This window comes from Rattus norvegicus, chromosome 7 (genome assembly GCF_036323735.1).
Source record: "Rattus norvegicus strain BN/NHsdMcwi chromosome 7, GRCr8, whole genome shotgun sequence".
NCBI lineage: Eukaryota > Metazoa > Chordata > Mammalia > Rodentia > Muridae > Rattus > Rattus norvegicus.
In genome coordinates, this window is record NC_086025.1 from 111579102 (window position 1) to 111605746 (window position 26645).

At 50.1% G+C, this 26645-nt stretch overlaps 1 long non-coding RNA gene across 5 annotated transcripts; it reads left to right on the forward strand.

Annotated features, from left to right (window-relative positions):
• Positions 1-14: 14 nt before the first annotated feature.
• LOC102554213 (uncharacterized) lies at positions 15-23717 on the forward strand. 5 transcript variants are annotated; one of them, XR_005487544.2, is made up of 5 exons: positions 15-150; positions 3925-3996; positions 4535-4661; positions 8104-8222; positions 22782-23717. It is a non-coding gene; the product is annotated as an uncharacterized LOC102554213 (long non-coding RNA). The 5 variants fall into 5 exon arrangements; XR_593641.4 differs by lacking the exon at positions 3925-3996; XR_001838975.3 differs by lacking the exon at positions 3925-3996 and having other exon boundaries at positions 22785-23717.
• The last annotated feature ends 2928 nt before the right edge of the window (positions 23718-26645 follow it).

Here is a 26645-nt window from a genome sequence, read left to right on the forward strand (position 1 = left end):
TTCCCTCCCCCCTTGGTGTTTCTTCCAGATCAGCCTCCTTTTCATTCCAACTCTACGTGCCCAGAGCTTCAAATACAGCCCTCCCATCACAGTCAGACTCTCACAAAACTTCAATCAGCTGCTTCTCCTCCTGGAAGAGAACCTGGATGGGTAATTACAAACATAGTCTCTATGTGCTTTTCTTCCTCCCCTAAGCATGGGTTCCACACTTTTTGGGGAGGGGAGGTTGTTTTATTTTACTGGCTGGATAGATGCATCTCCTTCCTCATTTTTTTCTTGATCTTTCTTTCTGGCTAACAGAGGTGTGCATAGCTTTATCTGTGGCTCTGTAGCTTTTCTGTGAAATTCTACATCTTGCTTCCACAAGTAGACATTTTGGAAAGATTATTCTTGTGAAGGAATGAGAAGGAGGGTGGCTGGTGACTGGGGTTTGGGCTATAATACTCATCTCAAAGATAAAAATGTTTTCTGGAGAAGTAGGTGGATCTTTCCAAGTTTCCCTTGTCATTCATAAATGAGATTGATTTAAAAAAAAAACCTCTCTGTTACGAGCAGGGAAAGACAGGAGCCCTCTCTTGCTCAGCAGAACCGTGAGCCTGGGCTGTTTCCTGCGTCACCTCTCCAGACTGCGTGTGCAACTTTTCCTTAATGTGACCCTGGGAACTGAAGCACTTAGACAATGCTTACTCTGTGGATGGCATGTTTCCTCTGATCGGTTTTGTGACTAAGTAAAAGGAGACCATATGAGAGTCTAGAGTACGTCTTTCCTTCGGGGGGAGGGGCTAGAGAAAGCTGTGAATCCATTGGGTCAGTTGAAGGGTGTAGAGAGATGGTTTGATTTCATAATTTAATAATTCCATCCTTCACTTTGCCTGGAGATGATCTGCTTGATAATTTTCATTGATCCAGAGATTAGGGGTGCACGCAGAAGGTGACTGAAGTAGAAATAGTTCCTTGGGTGTAAATCCCAGAGCCCAACTCCTTCCTCTCATCTGCCAGTCACAGGTAGAAACTACCTGTTTCTCTACCTGCATGAAACTTCCTTTTCTCCCAATCTTGGCTCCCTTCTCAGACTGGAAGGACCCTGCTGAGGACTGATAGCTGTCTTTCTTGTTCTGAAAGAGGATTGCAGGAGCTCTTCAACCTGTGCTAAGGAATTTTAGTGGAGGCTGGAGCTGGCTTGCATGGAAAGGGTTCTTGGGCCTTGGATTCCTGTTGTGGGAGGAACATGGCAGTAGAGAGGAGGTAGAGGATAGTTTGCTCATCCCAGGCACGGTTTAGTAGTGGCTTGGGTGGGTGTTTCTGTTGGACTGCTATCCTTAAGGAAGACGTGAGGGGCAGGTATCAAGGCTTCTGAGATCACCCAGGTCTTTTGAGCAGAGGAGTTGGGAGAGACATTTGGGTGTTTTATATGTGTCTGAGAGGTTTCCCTTCACTGATGCCTGTCATCTTGGCTGCCTTTGACCTTCCCATGCATAGTGGGAGCAAAACAGTTCTTCTCATCCCTTCCCTCTCCCTATCAACCCCTGGGTCTTCTGCTCAGAATCTCAGATGCTTCTGTTTGTCCTCAGACTCTGCTAACCTCGGAACTGCTGACAGCGGCTGTAGCATTCGCAGCTTTTGATTCATCTTCTGGCCACATCGTCACCGGGAAAACAACAGGGGTGGGGGGAAGGGAAGCGGTCTCCACAGCCAGCATAGAGACAGTGGAGACTACTGCAGAGAGAATAGGCCTGGGGACACAGCTTAACTCGGGACTTGGACAATTGCCATACTCTATCCAAGTTGGCTTCCTGAAGACTCAGTTTCAGTGTCTGAAAAGTGGGTCCTTAAGCACTTGTCCACTCCTTTTAGAGCTTCCCAGCCACCCCCTGCTCATTGCTTGCCACACTGCTATGACTTCAGTCACCACGTTGACCACACTTCATTGTTCCATGACCTTCTCATTGCCTCAAAACCCCTCAAGAGCGAGACCTGAGTCGTGTTCACTGTTAAGACTTTGGCACCCAAGGACATTCTAAACCATAGCAGACTCTTGGTAAAAGATGCCTAAGTAGCTACCTTGTGGTCTTCATAAGGCAGAAGAAAGGCAAGGAGCCTGGCGTATAGCAAGGGGGTTGTCTCTCATTTCTCTACCCCATTTAATGCCCAAAACATTCCCTGTCTTCATCTTTTGGACACTTCTTGTCTCACAGACCTTTCTTTCCAAATGAGTTATATGTCACAGGGTCCTTCTGTAGGCAAGAAAGGCCACCTGGGAGAGCTGGCCCTGTTCAGGCCCTATTTGCTGCTCCGGGCACACCAGGCACTTGTGCTTAGTGGCTGTTGAATGGATGTCTAGGGAGCGGCTTTGTGTGACTACAGTTTGTTACTTGGGAAGGGCTTAGAGGAAATTAGCCGAAATGCCACAGGCCTATTTTGAGCTGCCTCTTTGATGGAGTGGAAATAACATGGGATTTGGGCGCAGCAGACCTGGCCTTGATGTGCAAGGCTGCCATTTCCTCGTTGTTTGACCTTGGGCAGTTACTTAACCTCTCTGGAAACTTGTCTTTTCATTTATCAAGAACTAGGTTCTCGAGCCTATGCTGTAGTTGCCCTTGTTGTGTGTTAATAGCTATGGTATCAGTTGACATTTATTGGGTGCTGACCCATGCTGAATCCCACAAGCCTCCTATAAAGGACTGTCATTGTACTCCCGTTTACAGGTGAGGAAACAGAGTTACCTGTAAGATGCGAGTATCTGGCATCATTTTTCACACTTAGGGAGTGACAGACCTCAGAGTCTAATCCATCATCTGGGCTGAACCCAACCTCCGAGCGTTCTGAGGAAAGGCCTTGCATTAAGACTATCAGCTCCTCAGCCAGTTTACAGAGAAACTCCTGTGTGGGGATGTGTTCATACTGACGCCACACTCAGGTCAAGTGATCCTCAATTATGTGCTAAGAACTTTTCCTTTAGGTGAGCAAGAGCCCAGAGAGGTCACATTCCAAGGTCCTAGGTCAAGTCAATGGGTCAACAGAGACAAGTACAAAGTCAACTCATTCAGGGTTTTTTTTGTTTTGTTTTGTTTTTAAATCCAAACTCAACCATCTACTGTGTGTGAGGTACTGGGCTGACTCCTGAGGAGAGGGAGGGTCTCAGGAAAAGTGAAGGGAAGCCTGTGATCCCAGCACTTGGGAGGCAGAGGCAGGAGGATCACTGTGAATTTCCATGCCAGCTAGAGTGCACATGCCAGCTAGTGAGCACACACACACACACACATACATACACACACACACGAGAGAGAGAGAGAGAGAGAGAGAGAGAGAGAGAGAGAGAGAGAGAGAGAGCACGTTTCCTGTGGGGCAGAAGTAGCTAGGCCAAGATAGGGGTGGGTGGAGATCTGAGAATAGAGAGAACACTCCAGGCTGGGGAATGTGAAAGGTTGAGATGTGTAAGAAGAGATGACTAACCAGTTAGCAGGAAGCAGAACAACACAGTATGGTAAATGCTAACACGATGGTGGGAAGTGTCCAGCAGCAGTTGGAGAAGATACTGGAGCAGAAGAAACATCCTGAAGGGAAAGAGTCAACCAATTCTGGGGCAGGCAACAGCCAGGCTGGTTCCAGTGAGCCTGGTTCCCAAGCCAGTGATGAAGTCACTTGGGCCAGCATAGGGGAACTTGGGATGGGAAGTGGGGGTCAGGGCCATGTGGGGAGAGCTGGGTAAGCACAGGTACCCACACTAAGGTGACTGTGTATGAGGAAGGAGCAGGTATGTATGCTGGTGCGGGCAGCGGGAAGCTGAGGCCTCTGGCTGTGTCATGGTGCTGGTTGCCATGTTCTGAGACCTCTCTGCTCCACACTCTCTTTCTCTCTCTTCTCTGCATGCTAATTAATTAATTAGGGATGCAAATCATTCATTTGATTCCATTCTATTCCCAGCAGAATGGAAATCTCAGGAAGGCAGAGATTCTGTCCACTGTGTTTATGCCATGGAACGCAGCCAAACACATAGTAGGTACATGAAGAAAAGGAATTCCTTTGCCAGTGTAAAATTCTAAATTGGCCCAGACAATAGTCTGAGGGGCTAGGGACACTGATGGGATTAAGTACTCAAATCAAAGCTGGACAAGTGGCTGAGTAATTCGGGACACCATGGCCCACCAGGAAGAGTCAGGGGTATCTTGACACCGAAGGCTGCCTTTTTCTACTCAGTACTTACTCATGCGATGCTTCACTTTGTATTTGGTGTTTCAGCCTGATGTCCAAGGTTGCCCAGCACATACTAGGTCTGCAGTATGAGTTTGCTGAATGCACATTTAAAAAAAAGGCATGCCCAGAGTAGCCAGTATGTAGACCCATCCTAGAGGGGCTCAAAAGACCTTTTGATGTCTAGAAGATGCCCAAAGGCCAGAAGAAAAGGCCACAAGTAATCAATAGAGGGGAGAATTACAAGCAAGGCAACATGATCGGCCACAGCAAAAGACAAATCAGTAGGAGAGGGAGGGGCCCTTGGTTACAGGTACCCATTGGCTTTATTGTTTTGAACCAGGAGGAAGCTGGAAGGTGGGAAAGAAGAGGTGTGGAGTCAGCTGCATCTGGCCTGGATTCCAGTTCTGCTGTCTATTTGCTGTGTGGTCCCATGCAGGGATTTGACTTCTCTGGGCTCAGCCTCATCTGTAAGTGTGGAAATGGTGCTGGCTCTGATCCCCTATACTTGCCGTTTCCTTCCAAGCGTATTGTTCAGGTCTTGGCATTGGCTTCTCTCACCTCCAGGAAGGTGTAATCTTGCACTTACATAAGTGGCCACTGATACCAAGGCCTGTTTTGTCTCCACTGTGCTGACTTTTGCAGACTGACACACTCTCACTAATGATCTGAAATATCTCCTGTCTGACTTGCTTCTCTGGATGTCAAATCCTGTCTCTGGTCCCTTGTGGAAGCCTTGGCACCTAGACGTTGCCAGAGCAAGGAGTTGCTGGGTGACCACTTTCAGGATGCCTGAAGTGTGTTGTGGTCACTGGGACTGAGCAGGGGGTCCAAGGCACTCAGAAGTCAAGAGATCCAGGGCTGGACTATGGCCGCTGGGGGTGTGGTGGGGTGCCATTCATGGGGCTTCTGAGACAGGCCAGGCCAGGCAGTTATGTCAGGGCTGGGAGAAGGAGATGCTTAGAGACAAGAAATCCTCCCTAGCAAGCCTTGGGGGGCTGGGGCAATGGGTCACCCAGCTTATAAACTGAGGATGCGATTTGTTCTGAGCTTGAGGACAGCAGGAAGCTGAGCTCTGCTATGGGGGTGTCCATGACAAGAATCCCCGAGGGAGGTTGCTTCTCTCCCGGGGACTGCCACCCCAAGCCAGAGCCATGAATCATAGCCTGAGTGCGGGTGTGGGATTCCCCAGGAGCTGAGCCACCCATGAACATTATGAAAGAAAATTAATTACATAGTTACAGAGGAGAGAATTTCAGATCAAAAGGGCACATGGTGGGGCAGGGGATGGCAGGGAGGTCAAAGAGCAACCAGAGCTGGAGCACAAGGGAGGAGGGGGAGGAGGAGGAGAAGGAGGAGGAAGAGGAGAAGGAAGAGGAGAAGGAGGAGGAGGAAGAGAAAGAGGAAGAGGAGGAGGAAGGGGGAGGGGGAAGAAGAGGAAGAGGAGGAGGAGGAAAAGGAGGAGGAAGTGGAGGAGGAAGAGGAGGAGGAGGAGGAAGGGGGAGGGGGAAGAAGAGGAAGAGGAGGAGGAGGAAAAGGAGGAGGAAGAGGAGGAGGAAGAAGAGGAGGAGGAAGGGGGAGGGGGAAGAAGAGGAGGAGGAGGAAGAGGAGGAGGGAGAGGAGGAGGAATAAGAGGAGGAGGAGGAGGAGTAGGAGGAAGAGGAGTAAGAGGAGGAGGAGGCCACTGTGGCCAGGGAAGACGAGACACAGAAGTATTGACAACTTGTTGTGTAAAGGCAGTTGCTGCCATGCCTGACTACGTGAGTTTGATTCCCAGGACCCACGCAGTAGAAGGAGAGGTCTGGGTCCTGTGAGATCACAGATGAAGTCTCTGGGTGAGCAGATTGGGGGTGGACAGGAATGGTCCTGAGTGGTCTACTGACCAGCCCCCCACCTCATGGGTCCTCTTCTTCCTCTGCCCTTTCTTCTGGGTATCTCCAGATGCCATGTTCCATACCAACCTCAGGCCTTTGAGCAGTACCATCCGCCAGGGAAGTTCATCTGCAGGAGCTAGCTTATTCCCTAGTGCCTACAGGTATCCGTTCAGAAAGCAACCACCCAGTAAAGGCTACCCAACTGCCTCATGCCCGCTCTACTTCAGCACCTCACAGCCCCCCCCCCACTTCCCTTAAGTGTTTATTTTCTTAGCTATGATGTTAGGTCCTGGGCTGGACTGTGTGACTGTTAGGTCTGCCTCTTGTAAAGTGTCTGGCACACAGCAGGTGCTCAATAAAGACACACGGACCCAGAGGTAAAGGCCTGGGTCTGTAGGAAGGGAAGTGGAGGCTTGAGCATCATAGGAGAGGAAAATGACAATGGTGTGTGGGGAGACCCACCAGGACAGGGGCTGGGGTAGAAGGTCTGCCCAAAGATGGTGTCTCAGTTAGGATCAGGGAGGCTGGGAAGCTATTTGGCAGGGTGGGGTTTATCTAGTGGCAAGAAAGTAAGAGCGTAAGAGGTGACCTTGCAAATGAATTTCAGATCATGCAGGTGGTTACTGCTGAGGTGGCAGGGATGGGTGTCACATGGACTGGGGGGTGGCCCCTGCAGATCAGACCGAAATCTCAATGCCTCCTATCCATGAGACCCCAGAGTGGAAAGTCGTTCCCACCCTGTCTGAAAAGTAGAGCAGCACCGCCTGCCTGGAGGTACTTGTTCTGATAATTAAATAAAATAACGTGAAAACGCACTTGCCATCTTCCCATGGTAAGCCCTGGATAAATATCAGCTGCGTGTTAAGCTCCCATCGGTAGCACGCGCTCTGAATAAAACACGAAAGTGGGAAAGATGTGGTCCCCACTCAGGAGTCACAAAGCCCAGCGCCACTCAGCATGATGTGGGAGACAGGATGTAAGCAAGGGAAGGGAGGAGGAGGGAGGCCTGGCCCTCCGTTCCCTCAGAGGGTGAGGAGCTCCAGTCATGGTTTCAGAGAGAGTCTTTGAGGAACTAGTAACCGCAAGCCAAATGACGCGGCAGGAAATCTGAGGGGCCCTGGAAAGAGTCTTTAAGCAGAGGGCCTCGAGGTGAAATCATATGGGACAGAAAACTGAAGTCGGTGGAGCGCGTCAGGACATGAGGCAGTGGGTGTCTGCCTCCTGGACAGACCTTCCCAGAGGCGGATGCTAAGCAATCGACCACACAGCCAGCAGCTGCGATCCTGGAGAGTGGGTGGATCATTCCCTCACAGTGCCGGGAGGGACCGGGGCTAGGGGGAGGGGGGAGATAGGCAAGAGAGGCCATAGAAGCAGCCTGGTGTCGACTGCGTGCCAAGCTCAAGGAAGAACAAGACTAAGTGTTGAGGTCCTTGGGGCAAGATGGGTGACAGGGCACAGTGAGGAAGGCTTCCTGGAGAAGGTGTCCTTTACTTCCCTCTGAACAGAAAATACGAAGCCTGGTCTTGCCTCTTGGAAACCGGAAGTTGACTTTCCCCACTCTGCGGGCTTAAAGGAGCAGATCACATGCGGGCTGATGGGCCAAAGAGGGGTTCGAGCCAGTTAGAGGTCATCCTCTGGGCCTTGGGCACCAGGGAAGGAGGTACTTACTGATACCCTGAGTTGTAGACTCAAAGGCCCAAGAGAGCGGTAAGCTTGTTTTTCTATCCAGATGTCCCTAAGGATCATTCCCTCGAAGAAATCCTGGCCTCCTCTTGCTCCTCAGTCATCTGAGGCTAGGACTAGGGGCTCTGGGATAGTCTGTCTTCACAGTCAGCCAGATTTAGAATCAGCGAGGAGGTCAAGGCACACGGGCGAGCACGTCTGTGAAAGTCTCCCAAAGAGAACCAACCGAGTGGGAGGGACCCACTATGAACGGTGGGCATCATCATCCCACGAGCTGACAGTCTGGACAGAGTAAGAGAGAGCAGAGCGCTGACCTCCCTCTTCCCCTCTTTCCTGGTTCGGGTCATGTGAACAGCGGCCACCTCACCTCTGATGGGATGGCCTCAGTGGAGAGGTTCCTCTGTCACACCCTCCCTCCTGGTGGATTGAAACCGTGCGCAAACCAACCCTTCTCTCCTTCGGCTGTTTCACCAGGTAATTTGGACCCCGTGGTGAGAGAGTAGTGATTGCAGATGGGGCATTCACGGCCTCTCCCCACTGTTCTCGAGCTCATTCTGAGGACTAATGCCACGCATGCGGCTGACTCAGCTTTTCAGACACGTGACCAAGGTTTTGGAGTACCTACGAGGCTCGATCTAGCGTCTTCCCTGGTATCTACTGGGTTCAATAAGAAATAAATGGAGGTGGGTGGGTGGACAGGGAGTCAGATTGCTGCTTTCTCCAAACAGCGCCCCCTGCTGTGACATCAGCCCTCAGACCTGGGAGGTTTGGGACAAGCTAGGCTAGCTCTACCACTTTCCCTGCTCACTCTACCCAGCCCAGGCTCCTAGAGGCTGAGTCCTTGTTTCTGGTACCAAAATATGATTTTCCTTTAAAAAAAAAACAAAAAACAAAACAGGATCTCATATAACCTAGGCTGGCCTCAGAGTTGTTATGCAGACCATAGATAATTCTCTCTCTTTCTCTCTCTCTCTCTCTCTCTCTCTCTCTCTCTCTCTCTCTCTCTCATTCTCTCTCTCTGAATAACTTTAATTTTATTTTATGTGCTTTGCCTGTGTGTATGTCTGTGGACCACATGTGTGTAAAGTCCAAAAGAGGGCTTGTATTTCTTGGAACCCGAGTTACAGACAGTTGTGAGCTGTCACGTGGGTGCTGGCCCATACCCGGGTTCTCCAGAAGAGCAGCCAGTGCTCTTAACCACTGAGCTGCCTTCTCCAGCTCCTGAACCTCGAATTTCCAATCCTCCTGCCTTCATCTCCCAAGGGCTGGGATTCCAGGCATGTACCACCACACCTGGTTTTCAGAGTTGCTGGTGGATAAAAACCCAGAGCTTCGAGCACACCAGGCAAGCACTCTGCCTGAAATGCTCCCTCTTTCTCAGGATTGGAACAGAACAAAGCTCCACTGATACATCATTGATTTGAAAAGGGTGGGGGCAAAGGAGAAGTGGAGAGCTCACAGCAAAGTCTTAGCAGCTTACTTGCTGTGATGGGCTGGGCTCCAGGAAACCTTCACTTCATGCTAATACCTTCACCCACAAACCCTTGGCGGAAGTTCTGTCATATTGGTCACTTTATACATGCACAGCTCAAAGCACAGAGAGATTAAACAGGGTGCCCAAGGTCACACAGCTAGGATGTAACAGACTTGAGATTCTTGCTCTGAGCTTCTCCCGCTGTAGGACTCCATATTCAGGAATCATTGATTGTGTCCTGGGTATGCTCTTCTCTCCCGCTCTAGAAGCCTCGGTAGCAATTGGGGCTTGAGGGTGGTAACCAGGCCAAACCTAATATCCCGCAAATGTTATAACTGTAGTCTGCACACTGCACTCTGCCTGTCTTAAAGTGTTGGCCAGTACACAATCGGAGCTCCAAAGTGTGGAGAGCCTGTGTGAGCTCTTCCTCTTCTGCCCTGTGCAGAGTGGAGTGATGAGGAGTGTGAACTGAACAGGTTCCTTCCTCCTGAGCTTGGCTCTTGTGCTTAGCCCAGGCTTGCTCTGCTCTAAGAGGCTTCTGTGAACCCTGGGAGGCCATCGTGAGGTGGTGGTGGACAGAGGGTTTGAGCCCCAAAGGCTTGCAGGAAGGTGCTTCTCATTCTCAGAGCCTCATTTTCTTCACTGGGGCAACTGTTGGGTTCAGTAAGGGTTACTTATAGTAGGCCCCAGGACTGCGAGACTGAGAGGGTCCTCCAGGGAGGACAGCAGTGTTTCTCTACACAGCACTCGAGATGTAGCTGTGGACTCTGACCCATGCTATTACCCCCAGCCTACGCTTCTTAGCAGCCAGCTCTCAACAGAGGTCAGGCACACCCCTCTTCCTCTCTGACAGGCTTGCTGGATTTCTGCATCCTCTACATCCCTCTTAGTCCTTACTTGTGACATACAGGCCTACTACTGTTAGATAGCCACCAACTGGCTCGAGCCTGCAGGTGTGCCCCCTTTTAGTCTGTGCTGTTCTTGCTTCTGCACTCACCTCCTCTCTTCATACACATCTCTCATGTCTCATTCATGTCCTTGTTGACAGCTTTGTTTTTCTACACATGCACATTCCCAAAACACATACAAGAGTCACAGCCATGGAGTCAACCTCACAGACCCATACATGTCCGCAGGGATCACAGGACACACTGGCACTTCATCTCTCTTTCCCCATTCAAACAACCACACTAGTAGGACTCTCTCTAGGGCTGTAGCATCCTTGGGACCAGTCTTTTTGTTTGTTTGCTTGTTTGTTTAATGGTTTTTTGAGACAGGGTTTCTTTGTGTAGCTCTGGCTGTCCTGGTTCTCATTCTGTAGAACAGGCTGGCCTTGAACTCAGGGATCCTCTGCCTCTGCCTCTGCCTCTGCCTCTGCCTCTGCCTCTGCCTCTGCCTCTGCCTCTGCCTCTGCCTCTGCCTCTGCCTCTGCCTCTGCCTCTGCCTCTGCCTCTGCCTCTGCCTCTGCCTCTGCCTCTGCCTCTGCAGTGCTGGGATTAAAGGATACAACACCACAGCCTGGCTCGGGTCCAGTCTTAAGATGGCAGAAGATCATTTCTCACAGTGATGAGTGAGTGCCCTGATTTCTCCGAGGAATCTTTCCTCACCCATAGACACTCACTTTATTTCCGGTTTTTTATCCTCTGCTCTAAACAGTGCTACAGCAACATTCATGTGCTCTCACTCTCCAACCAGGGCTTTTATCTCCACCAAACACAATTCCAGTCTCTGGTTCCTCTATGGAAGGGCACATGTATTTTTTATGCTAGACAATGTTGCTAGGTGGCTCCACGGAAAACCTTGTAACACTTCACACTCTCCTCAGCAACCTGAGAGCCAGCTCTTCCCTTTCGGTCACTCCAGCGGGCCACGCTAGCACTGCTTAGCATTTTTCCACGGGTGATGGAGGCAACATGAAACTTCACGGTCCCTATAATTTCAACTTCTTGTAAACTTTGTTCATCTTTAATATGTGAGTTGACCACTTAGTCGTGTGCCATGCCTGGCCTAGAATCATCTCTGCCCAACTCCAATCCTCCTTGATCATTAGGAGTAGGCAGCTACTCTTTGCATGCACGGGCACTAGCTTTTTGTGTCGCAACTGTGTTGCAAACAGTTTTATACCCGAATTGCTACTTTTCGTATTGACTTTATAAACGTTCTCTGTTGTCATAAAAGTAATGCTTGTGTAATGAAATGTCCTTTTAAAATTTATTTTTTCAATAAGAAGTTTATTGTAAGGTGGTGATTGGGGGTGATATATGCATGTGTGTGCATCCGTGGGGGCCAGAAGAGGGAGTAGGGAGGCCTGCCCCCACCCCCCCCCCATCTTACTGACTTGAGGCAGGGTTTCCTTCCAGCCAGAAGCTGGAACATTTTGGAGGCTGTTCTAGGGACCCTCCTGTCTCTGCCTCTTGCCTCTCGCCTCCGCCTCCGCCTCCGCCTCCGAGATTAGGAATATGTGAGACCACACCTGTCTTTCCATGGGTGCTGGGTAATTCAGCTCAGGCCCTCAAGCCTGTGTGGTAAGCATTCTGATTCCCTGAGTCAGCTTCCCAACTCTGTGTCTTTCTTTTGAAACATTACTTTTTTGATACCCGAGACTTTTTTTTTTTGCCAGCTCCAACATTTTCTTTCATGATATCTATTGCTTTAAAAAATGTTTTTGGCTGTTAGCTCTCCAGTCCTCCCGGGGTTTACGTGTATAATGTAACATGAGATTTTAACCTGCTTCCAAAAGATAGCGGCTTGCACAGGCATCATTAATAAACAATGTCTCCTTTTCCCATTGGATTGAAAAAGCAGCTCTGTTGTGTGTCTGAGGCTCCTGAAGGCACGGCTCTAATTCTGTGCTGTCTTCGTCCTGCTCCGTGGACCACTTCCTCATCAACACCCTTCAGGCTGTATTTTTATTTTCCATGTGGTCTAGCTGTCCCTCATTCTTCCTTCCTTGACACCAACCTAGACTGGTTGTATTAAGTTGGGTCTGACTTCTCATGGTATCCTGGTATCTAAACAGACTGAGCTTTCTGTCAGGGAGCAAATATGTCTGGATGTCCTTGCTGCCCTCTCCTCTCCTCTCCTCTCCACTCCTCTCCTCTCCTCTCCTCTCCTCTCCTCTCCTCTCCTCTCCTCTCCTCTCCTCTCCTCAGAACCACTCATTCTCCACCCTGAGAGCTGTAGCTATTAAACCAGTGCTGTCTTCCATTCCAGTGTACCATCAACACACACACACACACACACACACACACACACGCACGCACGCACACACACACGTGCGCGCACAGAGAGAGAGAGAGAGAGAGAGAGAGAGAGAGCGAGCAGTGTAACCAGGCAAGCAGGGGCAGACCCTCTAGCACGGTGGTTCTCAACTTGCATGATGCTGTGACCCTTTAATGCAGTTCCTCAGGTTGCGATGGTGACCCCCAAGAATATAATTATTTTGTTGCTACCTCATAACTGCAATTTTGCTACTGTTATGAATCCTAATGTAAATGTATGAGATGCTGGCTATCTTATGTGTGAGCCCCCAAGGGGTCTTAACTCACAAGTTGAGAACCGCTGTATTAAACAGTAACTCAAAGTAGCCAGTGTGTAGATGGTCAGAGATCAAAACGGCCCACAAAACAGAGATGAGTTTGGGGTGATGAGAGCTGGAAGCTTGTCACACTGGAGCTTCGACACCCTGCCCCCACCTGGACACCCCCTCGGCTAACCCTTCTCTGAGGTGTTAAGATACAGAGATGGCTAAGGCAGACATAAGTCAGTTTCAGGTTTCAACAATGGTAGGATGTATTATTATTTTTTTGATGTGAAAACAATATTGTGCCTATGTTTTTAAAAGGGACCCAGCTGGGCATAATTGGACTCACCTGTGATCCCAGTACTCAGGAAGTTGAGGCAGGAGGATCTCACATTCCAGGCTAGCTGGGCTAAATAATGAGATTCGCCCTCCCTCACAAATAAAGCACACTAAACCAACACCCTCCCTCCCTTTATTTTAGGGGAACTTGCCGATTGTCTAACGATATGACGACATTTGAAATCTCCTTCTAAATAACCTAGGTGGGGGCACCGGGGAAGGGAGGATGAGGTGAGATAGGCCACGGCTTGACTGTTCTGGGAGCTTGGTGGTGAGTTAGCAGTGAACTGTAATATTTTCCCTAATGTATACCTGAGATAGCCTGTACTAAAAAGCTTAGGGCTGGGATGTCGCTCAGTTGATCGAGGACTTTCCTACTGTGCCCAAGTTCCCAGGTTCAATGCCCAGCACTGTGAACACGATGTGTGGTCTTCTTAGCCTCTGGGAGGCGGAGGCAGGAGGCTCAGAAAGAAGGTCAAAGTCGTCCTGGGCTACGGAGGGAGTTTGAAGCCAACTTGGGCTACACGACACCCTGTCTTAAAAACAAAGAGAGTTTTAAATATGCACACAGAGGCCAGCAAGATGGCTTCACTGGTGGAAAAATGCTCAATGCTAAGCTAGTTCAATCCCTGGAACCCACATGGCAGAGGGAAAGAGCTGACTTCTACAAACTGTCTTCTGACCTTCACAAATAGACTGTGGACTGTGCATATGCACACACACACACACACACACACACACACACACACACACACACACACACACAAAATGCACAGAGGACAGCCATATTCTAGGCTTTGTTGGATCTGCCTTGACTCCAGTCATTTATCAGATGCTCAAAATGGACCCCTGAGGGGGGTAATTTCATGGATGAGAAGAGCTAGGCCCATGGGGTCTGGTTCCTGCTCCAGGCCGAGGTGGATGAGTGGCATAGCTCACTCACCGGTACCTCATCCCCCCACCCCCAAGCCTATGAGGGCAGCACTGGCTGTAGTAGATTGTTTCTGACAGTACCGTGTGGTCAGGGCTGGGAGAAGGATGCTGGGTGTGAGCAGGCTCCCAGAAGTCCATGCGCTGGAAACAGTGTGCATGACGGGGACCAGAGGAAGGTGCTGGGAGGTGCGGGGCTAAATGTTTCTCTCACAGGAGTTGGGAAGGTCTCTTGAGATTTCGGCCTTTCTGGGCCTTTCTGATGCCTGTCATTGGGATAGTAGACTTCCCAGCCACTCGAACCAAAACAAAAGCTCTTTTCTTGTAAATGATCTCATCTCCAGTGTTCTGTCACAGCAACAGACAAGTGGCCTGAGACACAGGAAGAAGTAGATGGGAGGGGAGGTGGCCAGAGAAAGCCCCCCTGTGTTGAGACCGAAGGGAAGATGAGGAGGCTGTCAGGACGACTTGGGACGATGTTCAGGTGTGTGTGTGTGTGTGTGTTTGTGTGTGTGTACCCCGGGGACAGACTGAGAAACAGGAAGCAGTTGGTAGACAGAGCTGGGATGAGTGGCGAGGAGCCATGCACACAGCCCGCTGTGCTGAGAACCGAGGGAAGATGTTACAGGTTAGGAATGTGAACTAAGACATGTGAAGGAGACCCTGACGATTTATCGGATTTATAAACTCACGGTTGTTTAAATACATCCCTCTTCATTTTGCCACGCGAAATTCATCTACAACAGAGGAGTAATTTAATTCTGATGCTAAATTAACTGTTCTTTGCCTCTCCACAAGGCCACATGCTTTTGGGTTTTCTTCCTTTTCTTTCTTTCTTTTTTTTTTGCATAACTTAATTCAATTTTTCGGCTTTTGCCACAATTTCTTCAGCTCCTACGCACTTTTGAGGGCGGTTATAGTGTTATTATCTTATTATTAGTCACTAACTGGAGATAATCCACTTTTCCAATTGATCTATGCTGCTTGAAAATGCCTGCCCCACAGGCAGGTTTGCAAGTTTTGAGAGCTGGAGGAGACACGAACGTGACCAGAGACATTGACCTTCTGGCTGCAGTGACCTGTGGTCAAGTTTCAAAGGGACATCGTGAGGCAAATTGTCAAGGTCACTGGCAGGGTCAAGTGCCTGCATCAACTCTCCAGTTGTGTGTGCTTAGCAGGTGACACAGTTCCTGCCACTCTCTATCCGTTCTGAGTTTACTTCTGCCAGTATTGAGTACAAATAGATGTGCAGTTGGACCCTCTCCTCATACAATCTGCAGACGGAATCTCTCTACATCCAGCCTATGGATGAACCCTCTCTATACATACGCTATGGATATGCCTTGGAAGAAGGTGCCTAGATCACCCACGAATCTGGGGAGGTACCTGGAGTGTTCACTGTGGGTGAGCAAGGAAGGTTTGGGGTGCAAACAGCCGTGGAGCTCACTTAAGGAAGGATCTCCCCTGAATCTGTGTGCTGGAACAGAGAAGGATGAGGTCAGAGCATTCAGTGGACTCAAAGGAAAATCAATGAATAAAGTGTGTTCCTGCAATCACCAGGAAGGACAGGCTGTGTGTGGATGAGCGTCTTCCTGCTGTCAGCTGCTTTTCTTTTTCATGCTGACAGTGTCGGACAAGCTCTGGGATTCATCACAACAAGCAGAGAAGAGGGAAATGGACAAGAGCTCCTGGTTGGGGCTTAGGGAGATTCATGGAGTGTTGGGGGAACCCTGAGGGTGATATGGGAGGTGGAGGGACAGAGAAGTGACTTGTAAGGGACAAGGGTACAAATGACAGTGTCCATGAAGTTTGGGGACCATGGGCATGAGGCCTGAGTTGTTTGGGAGCCATAGGTTGCTGGACTATAGTTCTTGGGTGACCTTGCCTCCCTTTGAGCTGGGCTACCTGGGTCCTGGCTTTCCAGAGTCACATGGGACAAAAGAGTTGGCGGCTGGACACGCTGCTTGGACAAGTCAGTGGCCTGGCTAAAGGCTTAGTGAAAAGTCAGTGGTTTAGAGGTAAGACTTTGTCTTGTGCTGGCAATGCAGCTCAGCTGACGGAGTGCTTGTCTAGCATTGCCTGAAGCCCTGGGTTCAGCTCCAACACTGCATAAACTAGCAAGGTATTACCTGCCCGTAATCCCTGCTCTCAGGAGACTGAGGTAAGGCAACAAGAAGTTCAAGACCATCCTTGGTTACAGAAGGACTTAGGGGACAGCCTGAGCTACATGAGACATGTGGGGTCTGGGGTCTTAAGTCTTAGGTAAAAAGTCAGAGGTGATCAATATCAGAGCCATTTTGGCCTGGCTCCTGGTCGATCCCTCCTTCTTTCAGTGGACACATTAGGTTGGAAGCACCAGCAATAGTCCAGAGCCCTGGGTTGCTGTGGTTCACTTGCATCTGTAAGCCTAGATCAAAGCTCAGTATACGTATTGATCACCTGAGAGATTCTGAGAGTAATACTTAGAGACCATGGAGTGTAATAAAAGCCATGGGAACAGGCCTTTCTCTCCCTCCCTCAAGATGCCTTACTATACCACACTGATGGAGCTGTCGTCATGGACAATAACAGGTCCTGGACAAGGAGAGACCACAGGAAGTGCAGAGACACAGAGACTTACAGCCCAAGGAGTTGTCCAGGCAGAGAACACTTCAGTGGGCTCGAATCTGGGTCACACTGGTTCAAAGAACGTGAGACTAAGTCCCCGTTGCTTGTGTTGTGGGTGCAGCCATTCTTCCCGGTTGTAGATACGGCCGTGAGCACACAGGAGGGTTTGGAAGGGGTCTCTTCTTTTGCAGGCTTTCTTGGATTGAATCTAGAATCCCCGTGTGTCAAGCAAGTACACATCTTCTTATTTTTTATTCTGAGACAAGTTTCAGTAAATTGCCCAAGCTGGCTTTGAACTTGTGATCCTCTCACCTTAGCCTCCTGAGTAGCTGGGATTAGATGCCTAGAAATGAGATAAATCTTAGTGGGAGAAAGACCTGCTGGCTTTTGTCATCTGACCTGCCCAGCGATTGGTCCATCCAGGCTCCCTTTTCTTCATTGTTCTCAACTTGAACTCTGGGACGTACAAGTCACTCTCTCCTGTCTAAGTGTCTCCCGATATCCTTTAGTGGTGCGTGTTCCGGGCACTGGAAAGCTCTGAGTTCCTTTCTCCTTCAGTAGTTTTCGTGTGGTGTAGGGAATCTGCTGGGAAGCCACCTCCTTGGACTCTAAGTGACTGGGAAAATCACTCAGCTATTTATGTGAAGTGCCATCCCCCTTACCTGACTCTTTGATCATCAGAGACATTAAAGGGAGATGTTCAAGGTTACAGAGTTTCCATCTCCTGGGACGGCTGGGTCTGCGGCCTTTCACGGAAAGGTAGGAAGACAGCTCTTACCAGCAATGGGGCAGGGGGAGTCAGAAGGGGTGAATCTTTGATGCAATGTCACCTTCGATGCCCCAGAGGGTTGTGAAGGTGAATGCATTTAATGGTCACGATGAGGTGTAGATGTTAGAGCGGTAACATTAACAGTACTAACATTAATGTGGCCACTCTATTAACATATGCACAACCCAGATGCTCTTATCAAAATATACGTTCATACTACCGTGGGAATGTCTGATGACGTACCATAACACAGACCTCAAATATTGAACAACAGATGCTTAAACTAAAGAGGCAAATTACTGAGGCTGTGAGTTTGAGAAACAGTAAAATTGAGTGACTAAGAAAAAGGCTTCTGGAGCCAGTTAAATTTGAGTCAAAATTTCAGCTCTGCACTTTCTCATGGAGTGCATGACAGTGGGTCAGAGTCTTACCTTGCCTCATAGAATCATTGTGTGCCTTTTAGAAGCAAAGTAAGGGGAAAGTGCCTGGCACATAGTAGGTTTGCTCAACATTCTGGTGAACAAGATCTGGAGGGGGATAGGCTAGAGGAAGCCTCTCTTGGGATCCTGAACCTCACCTGCAGTGTCCCTGGCTTCACCTCTGTTCATCCTATTAAAGCACTGACTACCTACTATGTGCTGGTACTGACAAAGCTACGCCTTCATTCTGCTCAGTTTCTGTTCCTTGTGGTACATTCCCCTGGCTGTTAGGTGGGTCATGAACACACACAAAAAATACCCAACACTCATAGGTCCTTGGCTGGAGGATCATGAGCCTTACAAGATTCAAGGCCACCAAGAGAGGGACGGATGAAGAGAGTCCAGATTTGGTGAGCACACAACGCTCAAGGGTGGATGTTGGTTTGGAAATGGCGCTGCGATTCACCTGTCCCCAGCAGCTCTGTGTTGCAGGCATGGCCTCCTGCCTGCCTTGTTAGCCTCACAGCCCCTTCCTAGGGGGTAGGATGAGCACGCCAAGCTTGTGTCATTCAGTTGATCCACACTCCGTCCCCCATGGCATAGAGTTCCTTGAGACATCACCCTCTTCCTGTCTCTGTTCCTCCAGGCAGCCTCCTCATGGGACTCTTGGCCTTGACACAGCTCCATCGTGTACTAAACTACTACCTGTGAGCTTCCTCCATACAGTGGGAGCCTCTGTGGTGGGCAGAGGGACCGCATAAGCACCACTGTCATGTTTACATGCCTAGTCAGACCACTGGGTTTATAAGATGAGTGTCTGCCTTCCAGTGACACAGGAATGACAGCGGTGGCCCTCGTGGTACCACTGTGAGGAGAATGCAGCTCCTCTCTCTGCAACTTATGGGGGAGGAGGCAGAGCCAGAGAATGGCTCACCTCAGAGCCTGCTTGGCAGGGGTATGGAAGACAGGTTCACTCCTTGAAGTCTCAGCTTCCTGCTCTGCAAGAGGGGATCAGATGCTTCTCCACTGGAGGCCTGGGCTGCCCTCAGTCTGAAGCTGTGTGGACACAGGGGCCCAGTCAAGCACTGAGCAAATGAGACTTGTGCTCAATTCATACATCTGGGCCCGAGACTCCCAGAGTGGCCCCCAAGCCAGAGCGGGCAGAATCTTGGAGATATAGACGAGTCTTCTCGATCAGTCTAGTCCAGTGGGTCCCAGAGAAGGTCAGGAGTCACCCAAGAGTCCCCAGAGAGGAGGCCCTGATGCCTATTAGGTGAAGTTCTAGGTTTTCCAATTCTCCAACTGAGAACTTTCAGCTCCTCAGCCGAGCCTTTGGACGTCTTGGTTGGCTTGGAAAGCCTGAGGGGTCTTGTCAAAGTCCACACAGATATCAAGTCTGGATGCCCCACGGTGTATGGTGACATCAATAGGCTCTGCTTTTCAATGGCCAAACAATTTTTTTTTTTTTGTCAATGAACTATTAGGTGAACATTTTAATTAGAAGGAAAAGGGGTTGAGGACCAGCAAGATGGCTCAGTGGGTAAAGGAGCTTGCTGCCAAATCTGATGACCTGAGTTTGATTCCCAGAACTCATATAGTAAAAGGATCAATTCAGACCACCTACTGGCAGGAAGGACTGCAGGCGTTTTCTTGATTCATGAAGGGGTCTACAGGTATTAGTTACAAGGATGACATTTTTCCCCCTTAATTTTAATTGTCAAGTAATTATTTCTATTGCAACACACCAGGTGTCTTGACACCATATTTTGCCTGTGGTTGAAGGTGTGAAGGACACTGGCTTCTAGCTGCAGGTGTCTGTGCTGCTCACCCTGGCTGACTCTACGTGGAAACTTGTTGGATCCCTGAGCCTGCTCTGTGTGGCTGAGTGTGGTGAGAAATAGTGAAGAGAATTTGACCTCTCCAGACCTCTATGGGTTACATCCCATGGGTCATGCTGCCCACGTCCCGGTTAGAGCTTGGAGGGATCCCTCAGAGACTGGGGATGGCATCCACATAGCCCTTAGCTGTGTGGCCTCCCCCGCCTACCTGGGCCTCTAGTGTTCATCTGACTAGTAGAAGAGACAATGGCGTTTTCAATGGGGAGGGGTGATGGGGTGGGAGGAGATAGAATTTCCAAGAATCACTTACAGGAGCAAATGGGACCACCAGTATCATCATAGTCCCATTTAATAGCAGCCCCTAAAATGGGGAATTCAGCAGAGCCTACACTCAGCCCTTAATGCCTCTGACTACCAAAGGAGAATGCTCAGACCGCTTGTTCCTCAGTTCTACCCGGGAGCCTTCTCTCTGTCTAAGAGACATGACTTAGGTTTGTCAGTCTTCACTGAAGTGCTGCCAGCATATGTCATTGTGCCCATGTCATCTGGACCTCTTATGCTGCACCCGTGTCCCAGGTTTTCTGCCACATCCTTGCTGTGGTTTAGAAACATAGACCCCACAGCCTAGAGAGGTTGCACTGGGGTAGAGGGACCCTGTTAGGCCCAAGGCCTGCCCATGGTGGCCATGAGGAAGGTGCTAGCTTGAAGCCACTTTTGTCCCCTGTCCCCCACCCCCACCTCCTTACCGTCCCTCTAGTCCTGCAGAAGAATGAGATTCCTAAATGGGGTTGGGAGTGTTGCCACTGCTCAATGAGCTCACAGTGAAATTGGAGACTCGTGGGCAGGAGCCTCAGTGAATGATGACCACAGAAAATGCTGAGAACCAGTCCTGGAGACCAGCCAGGCCGGCTCTGCTGTAAGGGCAGGATGGATGGGAAGAGCGCAGCCCGCCCTGTGGCATGTGCAGGTGAGGGTTCTCCAGCTTCAGGACGGACCTGTGCTCACAGCCCAGCCATGCTTCCTTGCCCATTGCCACCGGGTGAAGGACTGGTTTTCTCAGGGCTCCCTGAGCAAGGTTGGCAGGGCCTGGGCATGAAGTGGATGCTCAGAAAATACCTAGTACTTCCTCTATGGGGCAATGCGAATCCTTTCCTGCATTTCACAGAGGGACCCCAATCCCGCAGACTGCGCTGTCCCAAGTGGGAAAGGGTGCCAGTTGGCAGCAGGGGATCTAGTCTGCGGAGCACATGGGACCTCTGATGGCGTTTCCAAGGATGACGGCTCACCTGCCCGGGGTGGACATACACAGGGCCCTTCTTACTAGTTTTGTCTTCACAGAGAGGTAGGAGTGGGTCACATACACACGAAACCTGTTTGCTTTGGTCTCATGGTGTTGGGGATGGAACCCGGCGACTGGAGTGTTCGTAAGTGCGCTGCCACTGAGCCACACCACCGGACCCACCCTGCTCACTTCAAAAGTATAAACAACAACCTCGCCTGAAGCTGCCCTTCTCCTTCTCTTCAGGTCCAGTCTCAGGGCACTGTCCTTTGAGGGGCCAGGCCTTCTCTGAGGCACTTGACCTAAACTCAAGTTACAAGACTATCTTGGACCCTGTCTAGAGCAGAAGGAATGAATTTGCTCCCTAAAAAGAAGAAACAGAAACAAGACTATCACCCAGCCCTGATAACACCAGCTGGCACCTCTTGCCTATGGTATCCCCTAGACTCTCACCCTGTACCAGCATTGGCATCTCCCCTGAAAATCCCCTGCTCCAGCCAGCCCCCGTGGGCTCCCCTTGTTTGTCCGTTCTCCTCCGCAGTGGGAGCCCTCTGTCCCCTGCGTGTGGTGTGCTATGACAGGTACTCAGAATAGGACTCACACAGCAGGTGGTCTTTTGTCTTCAATGCCTGTCCTCTAGGGGACAGTACTGTGGCATCCAGGAAGGATGGCCTTAGGTTGGGAGCCCCAGGCTGTCAGCAGGATGTCATTCTTACCTGACAGATACTCATGTTCAGGCAGCCCAGTTGCTGGCACGAACCAGCCACAGAGCAGTGTTAGCAGGCTGGGCTGGTGGGTAGCCTGTGAGAGCAGGAGGCATGGCCTCCTCACTCCTGGATCATGTTCCTTGTCCTGCATTTCTGCATGTGGCTCTTGGCCAGGGACTGCTGGCCTCACTGTCCCTCCAGCGCAGCACCTGCAGCAGTATTGTTGGGAGAGACGGTTGTAAGGGTTCTGAGAAACTGCTGTGCCTCCAGCCCATGACTTTAATGGGAGTCAGAGGCATCTATTGTCACTGCCCATTGGTCTCGGCACTCTGAGAGGAGACATGTACCCATTTTCTGGACCAGTAAGTTGAAATAGAAGAATGTTGCTGGGAAAATACAGAAGGGGTTTGGACCCCACTTGGTACCTCTCATTCGAGGACAGCCCAGGTATTTCTCCTGGGTCATTATAGGGAGACATAGACGGGATTTCTCCAGAGCCAGACCCATGTGGTCGCCCCAGGATTGAACCTTCATGTTGACATGGCCTCGGCTATGTACACTCGGAAGAATTCCATTCCTTTCCTAGGCCATGCCAGGTTCCTTGAGATAGACAGTTGGGATAGACACACGACTGCTGGCAACACATTAAGGACTCCCAAATTCCTGGCCCTAGAATTCCCAGCCTGTCAGATAGATTAGCACCTCCAGCTTCCTCTCCATGCTCAAGCGGCTGGAAGGGTTCCTGACTCTACTCCATGATCCCACACTGTTGGACTAGTGCACAGCCTGTTAAGACTTCAGAGTTTATGCCATCCGAGTGGACCAGCTCAGTCTATGACTCTCATACCACTCAGGGCAAGAGCCCCAGACTCATAGTGGTTCCCTGTGGCCCCAGGCTTGGAACTCTGGCATACTGGGGCTCTACTTGGTGCCCACTGAACCGTGGACTGGGAAGCTACTTGAGGAGAGAGGCAGGGCTCCGCTTGGTGTGTTGAGCTGGCTCGACAGTGCTGTTGAGTGGAACAAGTGTGACAAGATCCAGAGGAGAACAAAGGCATAATACTGAAGACCCTTTCAAGGTCGCCGGCTGGCGGGGAACGAGCACTGTCATGTTGTTTGATCATTTATTTATACTCTATTTTTTTCAGCAGAACTCAAGGCACCCGAGATGAAAGGCAGAGAAACAGCAGAAACAAAAGCTCCGGTCTTGAGCTTTGCCGCCTTCCCATCCCCCTCACCCCTCACCCCTCACCAGCACTTCCTCGAGTCCTGAAAGTCTGCTTCGGTCTGTCTTCGGAGTCAAGGTGCTGGGGTCTTCCTGTGGTAATATCCCCTCCATGCAGCGTGTTTCCCAACCAGGTCTCCGTGGCGAGAACATTCCCCCAAGTCCAAGCTTCTGAGTCATTTCTGTCCCTACAACTGTAGCCGGAGTCCTGGCTACGCTTGGATTGCGAGGTCTGATGTACTCCAGACCTAAGCCAGCTGTGCTTAGGGAGAACCAGGGCGCACCGTCCTGCATCTCAGCGCATCTTTCCCGTCTGATCCCAGGGTACAAGGCTGCAATCTGGGCTGTGCTGCTGCGTTGAGGGTGTGCAGCCTGGGTGCCCATGGCACAAGTGGGCATGGCACAGGTCTATCACTTGTCATAATGTTTGGGTCAGGAGAAACATGCTGGTTGGCTAAAGCAGGAGGTGATGAGACTGGAAGGAGACAGGACCAGGCCCCATCACAGCCATGTTCCTAAGGGTCTCACTGCTGGCACTGAGATGACAGCAATACTAGGGCTGGATCCTCCTCATCCTGAGAGCTGCTCACTTTCTGTGTGCTCCTGGAGACCAAGCCAGAGGGCAACATGTGGCTATCAAACCGTCATGTCTGCCAACTGTGAGGCAGTGGGCATGGTGCTGGCAGAGGAAGTCCCCTTTGACCTTATTCAAATAAGTACTTTGTGCTAACTGGTTGCTCCCCCAAAGCTCCCTTTCTTAAAGATGAGACACTAAAGTCACCTAGTACTTGTGATGATTAAGTTTATTTTCAACTTGACATAACCCACAACCATCTGGAATTAATAAAGGATTGTCCGCACTTGGTAGGCCTGTGAGTAAATCTGTGGAAGACTGCCTTTAATTGATGTGGGGAGACGCAGTCCACTGTGGGTAGTGCCATCCCCTAGACTTGCATCCCAGACTATATAAGAGTAAAATATCAAGCTGAGCACAAGCAAGTAAGCACGTGTGTATCCATTTCTCTCTCTTTCGACTGCCGATGTGAAGTGACTAAAGTCACCACCTTGACTTCCTGTTATGATTAACTGAAGCCTGGAATTAAGAGCTAAAGCAAATCCCTTCTAAGTTGCTTTTGATCGAGATATTTTATAACAGCAAGGGGAATTGGAACAAGAACATGCTTAGTATGTGCAAGAGAGTCTCCTTCTTGCTTTGCTGTCATGATTCTCTAATTCTTCTCATATTCCCTAAAAAATGATTGGTGCAATCTTCACTACATTGATTAAGAGGCCAGGAGACAGGCTTTGGGGAATGGCTTGGTTGGTAAAGTGTTTTGCTTTGTAAACACGAGGAGTGCCGGGGATGGTTCTGTCTGGAAAGGACTTGCCATGCATGAAAATGGGAGTTTAGGTCTCCAGCACCCATGCAAAAAGCTAAATATGGCAGCAAGTGCCTGTCACCCCGGCACTCGGCAGATGGAGACAGGTGGGTCTCCAGCGTTCACTGGTCAGTCTGTCCACCAAATCAGTCAGCTCCAGGTTCACTGAGAGATCTTGTCTCGAAAGATAAGGTGGAGAGATTGAGGAGGACACCTTGAGTTGGTCCATGACTTCTACACACATACATGCGTCTATGAACACAATGCCAGGCAAAGTGCGTGTGCTTGTAATTCCAATGCTCGGGAGGTGGGAGCAGGAGACAGGCTCTTTGCACAGCTAACCTAGACTAATTAGTGATATCCAGGAACCAATAACTGACTGTCTCAGGGGCAAAGAGGGGCATGGCTTCCAAGGAAGGACACTGGAGGTTGTCCAGCTTCCATATGCACATGTACACACACACACACACACACACACACACACACACACACGTAATAGTGAAGGAAACCCACATTCAATAGCCATGACGTGGCAGCTTGTGCCTGTAACCTTAGCACTTGGGAGATGGGAGCAGAGAGATCAGAAGTTTAAGGTCATCCTTAGCTACATAGTGGGGTCAAGGTAACGCTAGGCTACACGAGACTCCATATCATTTAAAACAAACAAACAAACAAAAAACAAAAAACAAGAAACCAACCCAGGGTCCAGGAAACTTTGAGAGTTGAAAAACCCCTTAAAAGCACAAGAAGAAAACTCCAAAGACAGCTGCCTCCTGCAGTCCCGTGGCTTGTGTCTGAGCAACCACTTGACCCACACCCTTACCTCTCCTGAGGGGGCACTGATTGGCATAAGTGAGGCAGGGACTTCAAACAGAGCCTCCCTCACTGCTTGAGTCTTACACAATGCCTTTCTCTCTCCAGAAGACATCGTTGCTCCAGTCAAATGGGTGAGGTCTCTCAGGACTGGGCAGTTTAAAGGGCTGTGCAAACAGGCCTGCGTTGTCACTCTTTTGGTTGCTGTCATCCCTGTCTGAGACACTCCTGTCCCTGAGGTTGCCTCCTGTTCACAGCTGCTCCTCTGCCTCTTGACAGCAGCTACGGGCTGTGGTGAAGCACAGATCACATCACACCACTTTCTTAAAATCCTTTATGGTTCACATGCTTGGTACCCTGGGTGACCTACATTGGGCCATCTCTAGCTCCTGGCCTGTAACACACACACACACACACACACACACACACACACACACACACATACACACACACACACACATACACACACACACACATACACACACACACACACACACACACACACACTGCCAGCCCTCTGAATCTAGCCCCATGTGTTTTCCTGCCCCAGGGCCTTTGCATGAGCTCTGTCTTCTACATGAAGTAAAAACACACCCTTTCTGTGCCATTTCTGGGTATCATCTACTTCTTCCTCCATAAATGTCACAGAAATGTTATCCTTTCAGAAATGCATCTTCCTGCTGCCCAGACCTCCTAGATTTAACTGAGTTCCCTGGTTTTATTCTCCGCAGCAGAGCTGTTTCCTTTATTCTGTTCAGTTTGTCATTGCCTTTTCTCTGGTTTGTTTTACCGGACCCCATGTTCTGCAGTTACAGGCACCATGTCTGCTGGTTTTTTCCTGCCCTTTCCGGCTCTGAGCCTGGCACGATGGCTGTTCTCAGCACTTCCGGTTGGACGAGCATGGTGTCTGCAGCCCTTTGCCAGGTGTTGTGTGTAGCTCCTGTTCTGAGCTAGAGAGGCATCTGGACTGTCCCTCTCTCTCAGACTCAGTGCTAGGCTGGAGCTGTAGGCTCTGCTCACACCCCTGGGTTCACTGAACCCCTGAGGTATTCAGGTCTCCATTTCTTTCATCATGAGATGAGAATTCCTAGGACTGGGAAGTTGGAAGAGATATGTGTGGCCATTCCTTCTTTCTTACAAATGCCTGGGCAAAAGGTCTCCCATTTGTCAAACAAGGACCGCTGAGGACCAGAAAAGTCAAGCACTTTATCTGAGAACACAGAGCAGATCTGGGTGCAAGATAAGATACTTGCATTTTAAAAAGAAAAAGACTGCTGTTCCCACCCACCAGATATGGTAGAGCATCAGGGTCCTTAGACCTAGGGGAGGAGAAGAGAGCCCCCACCCCTGACACCAAGAGCAGCTGGCCCATTTCTCGTGCCCATGTCTCCTCCTTGTCTTCAGTAAGCACCCTCCCCAAGGGTAACAGCAGCCACCTCCACAGAGCTGGGCCCCAGACGACAGACTTTCCCACACCAGGACCCTTGGGGGACACCACACAGAAACTGACCTATATTAATTTCAAGCGCTATTTGCACTCTTGGTCCCTTCCCACCCAGCTCACAACCCCGCCCTGCACAAGCTCGAAAACACGT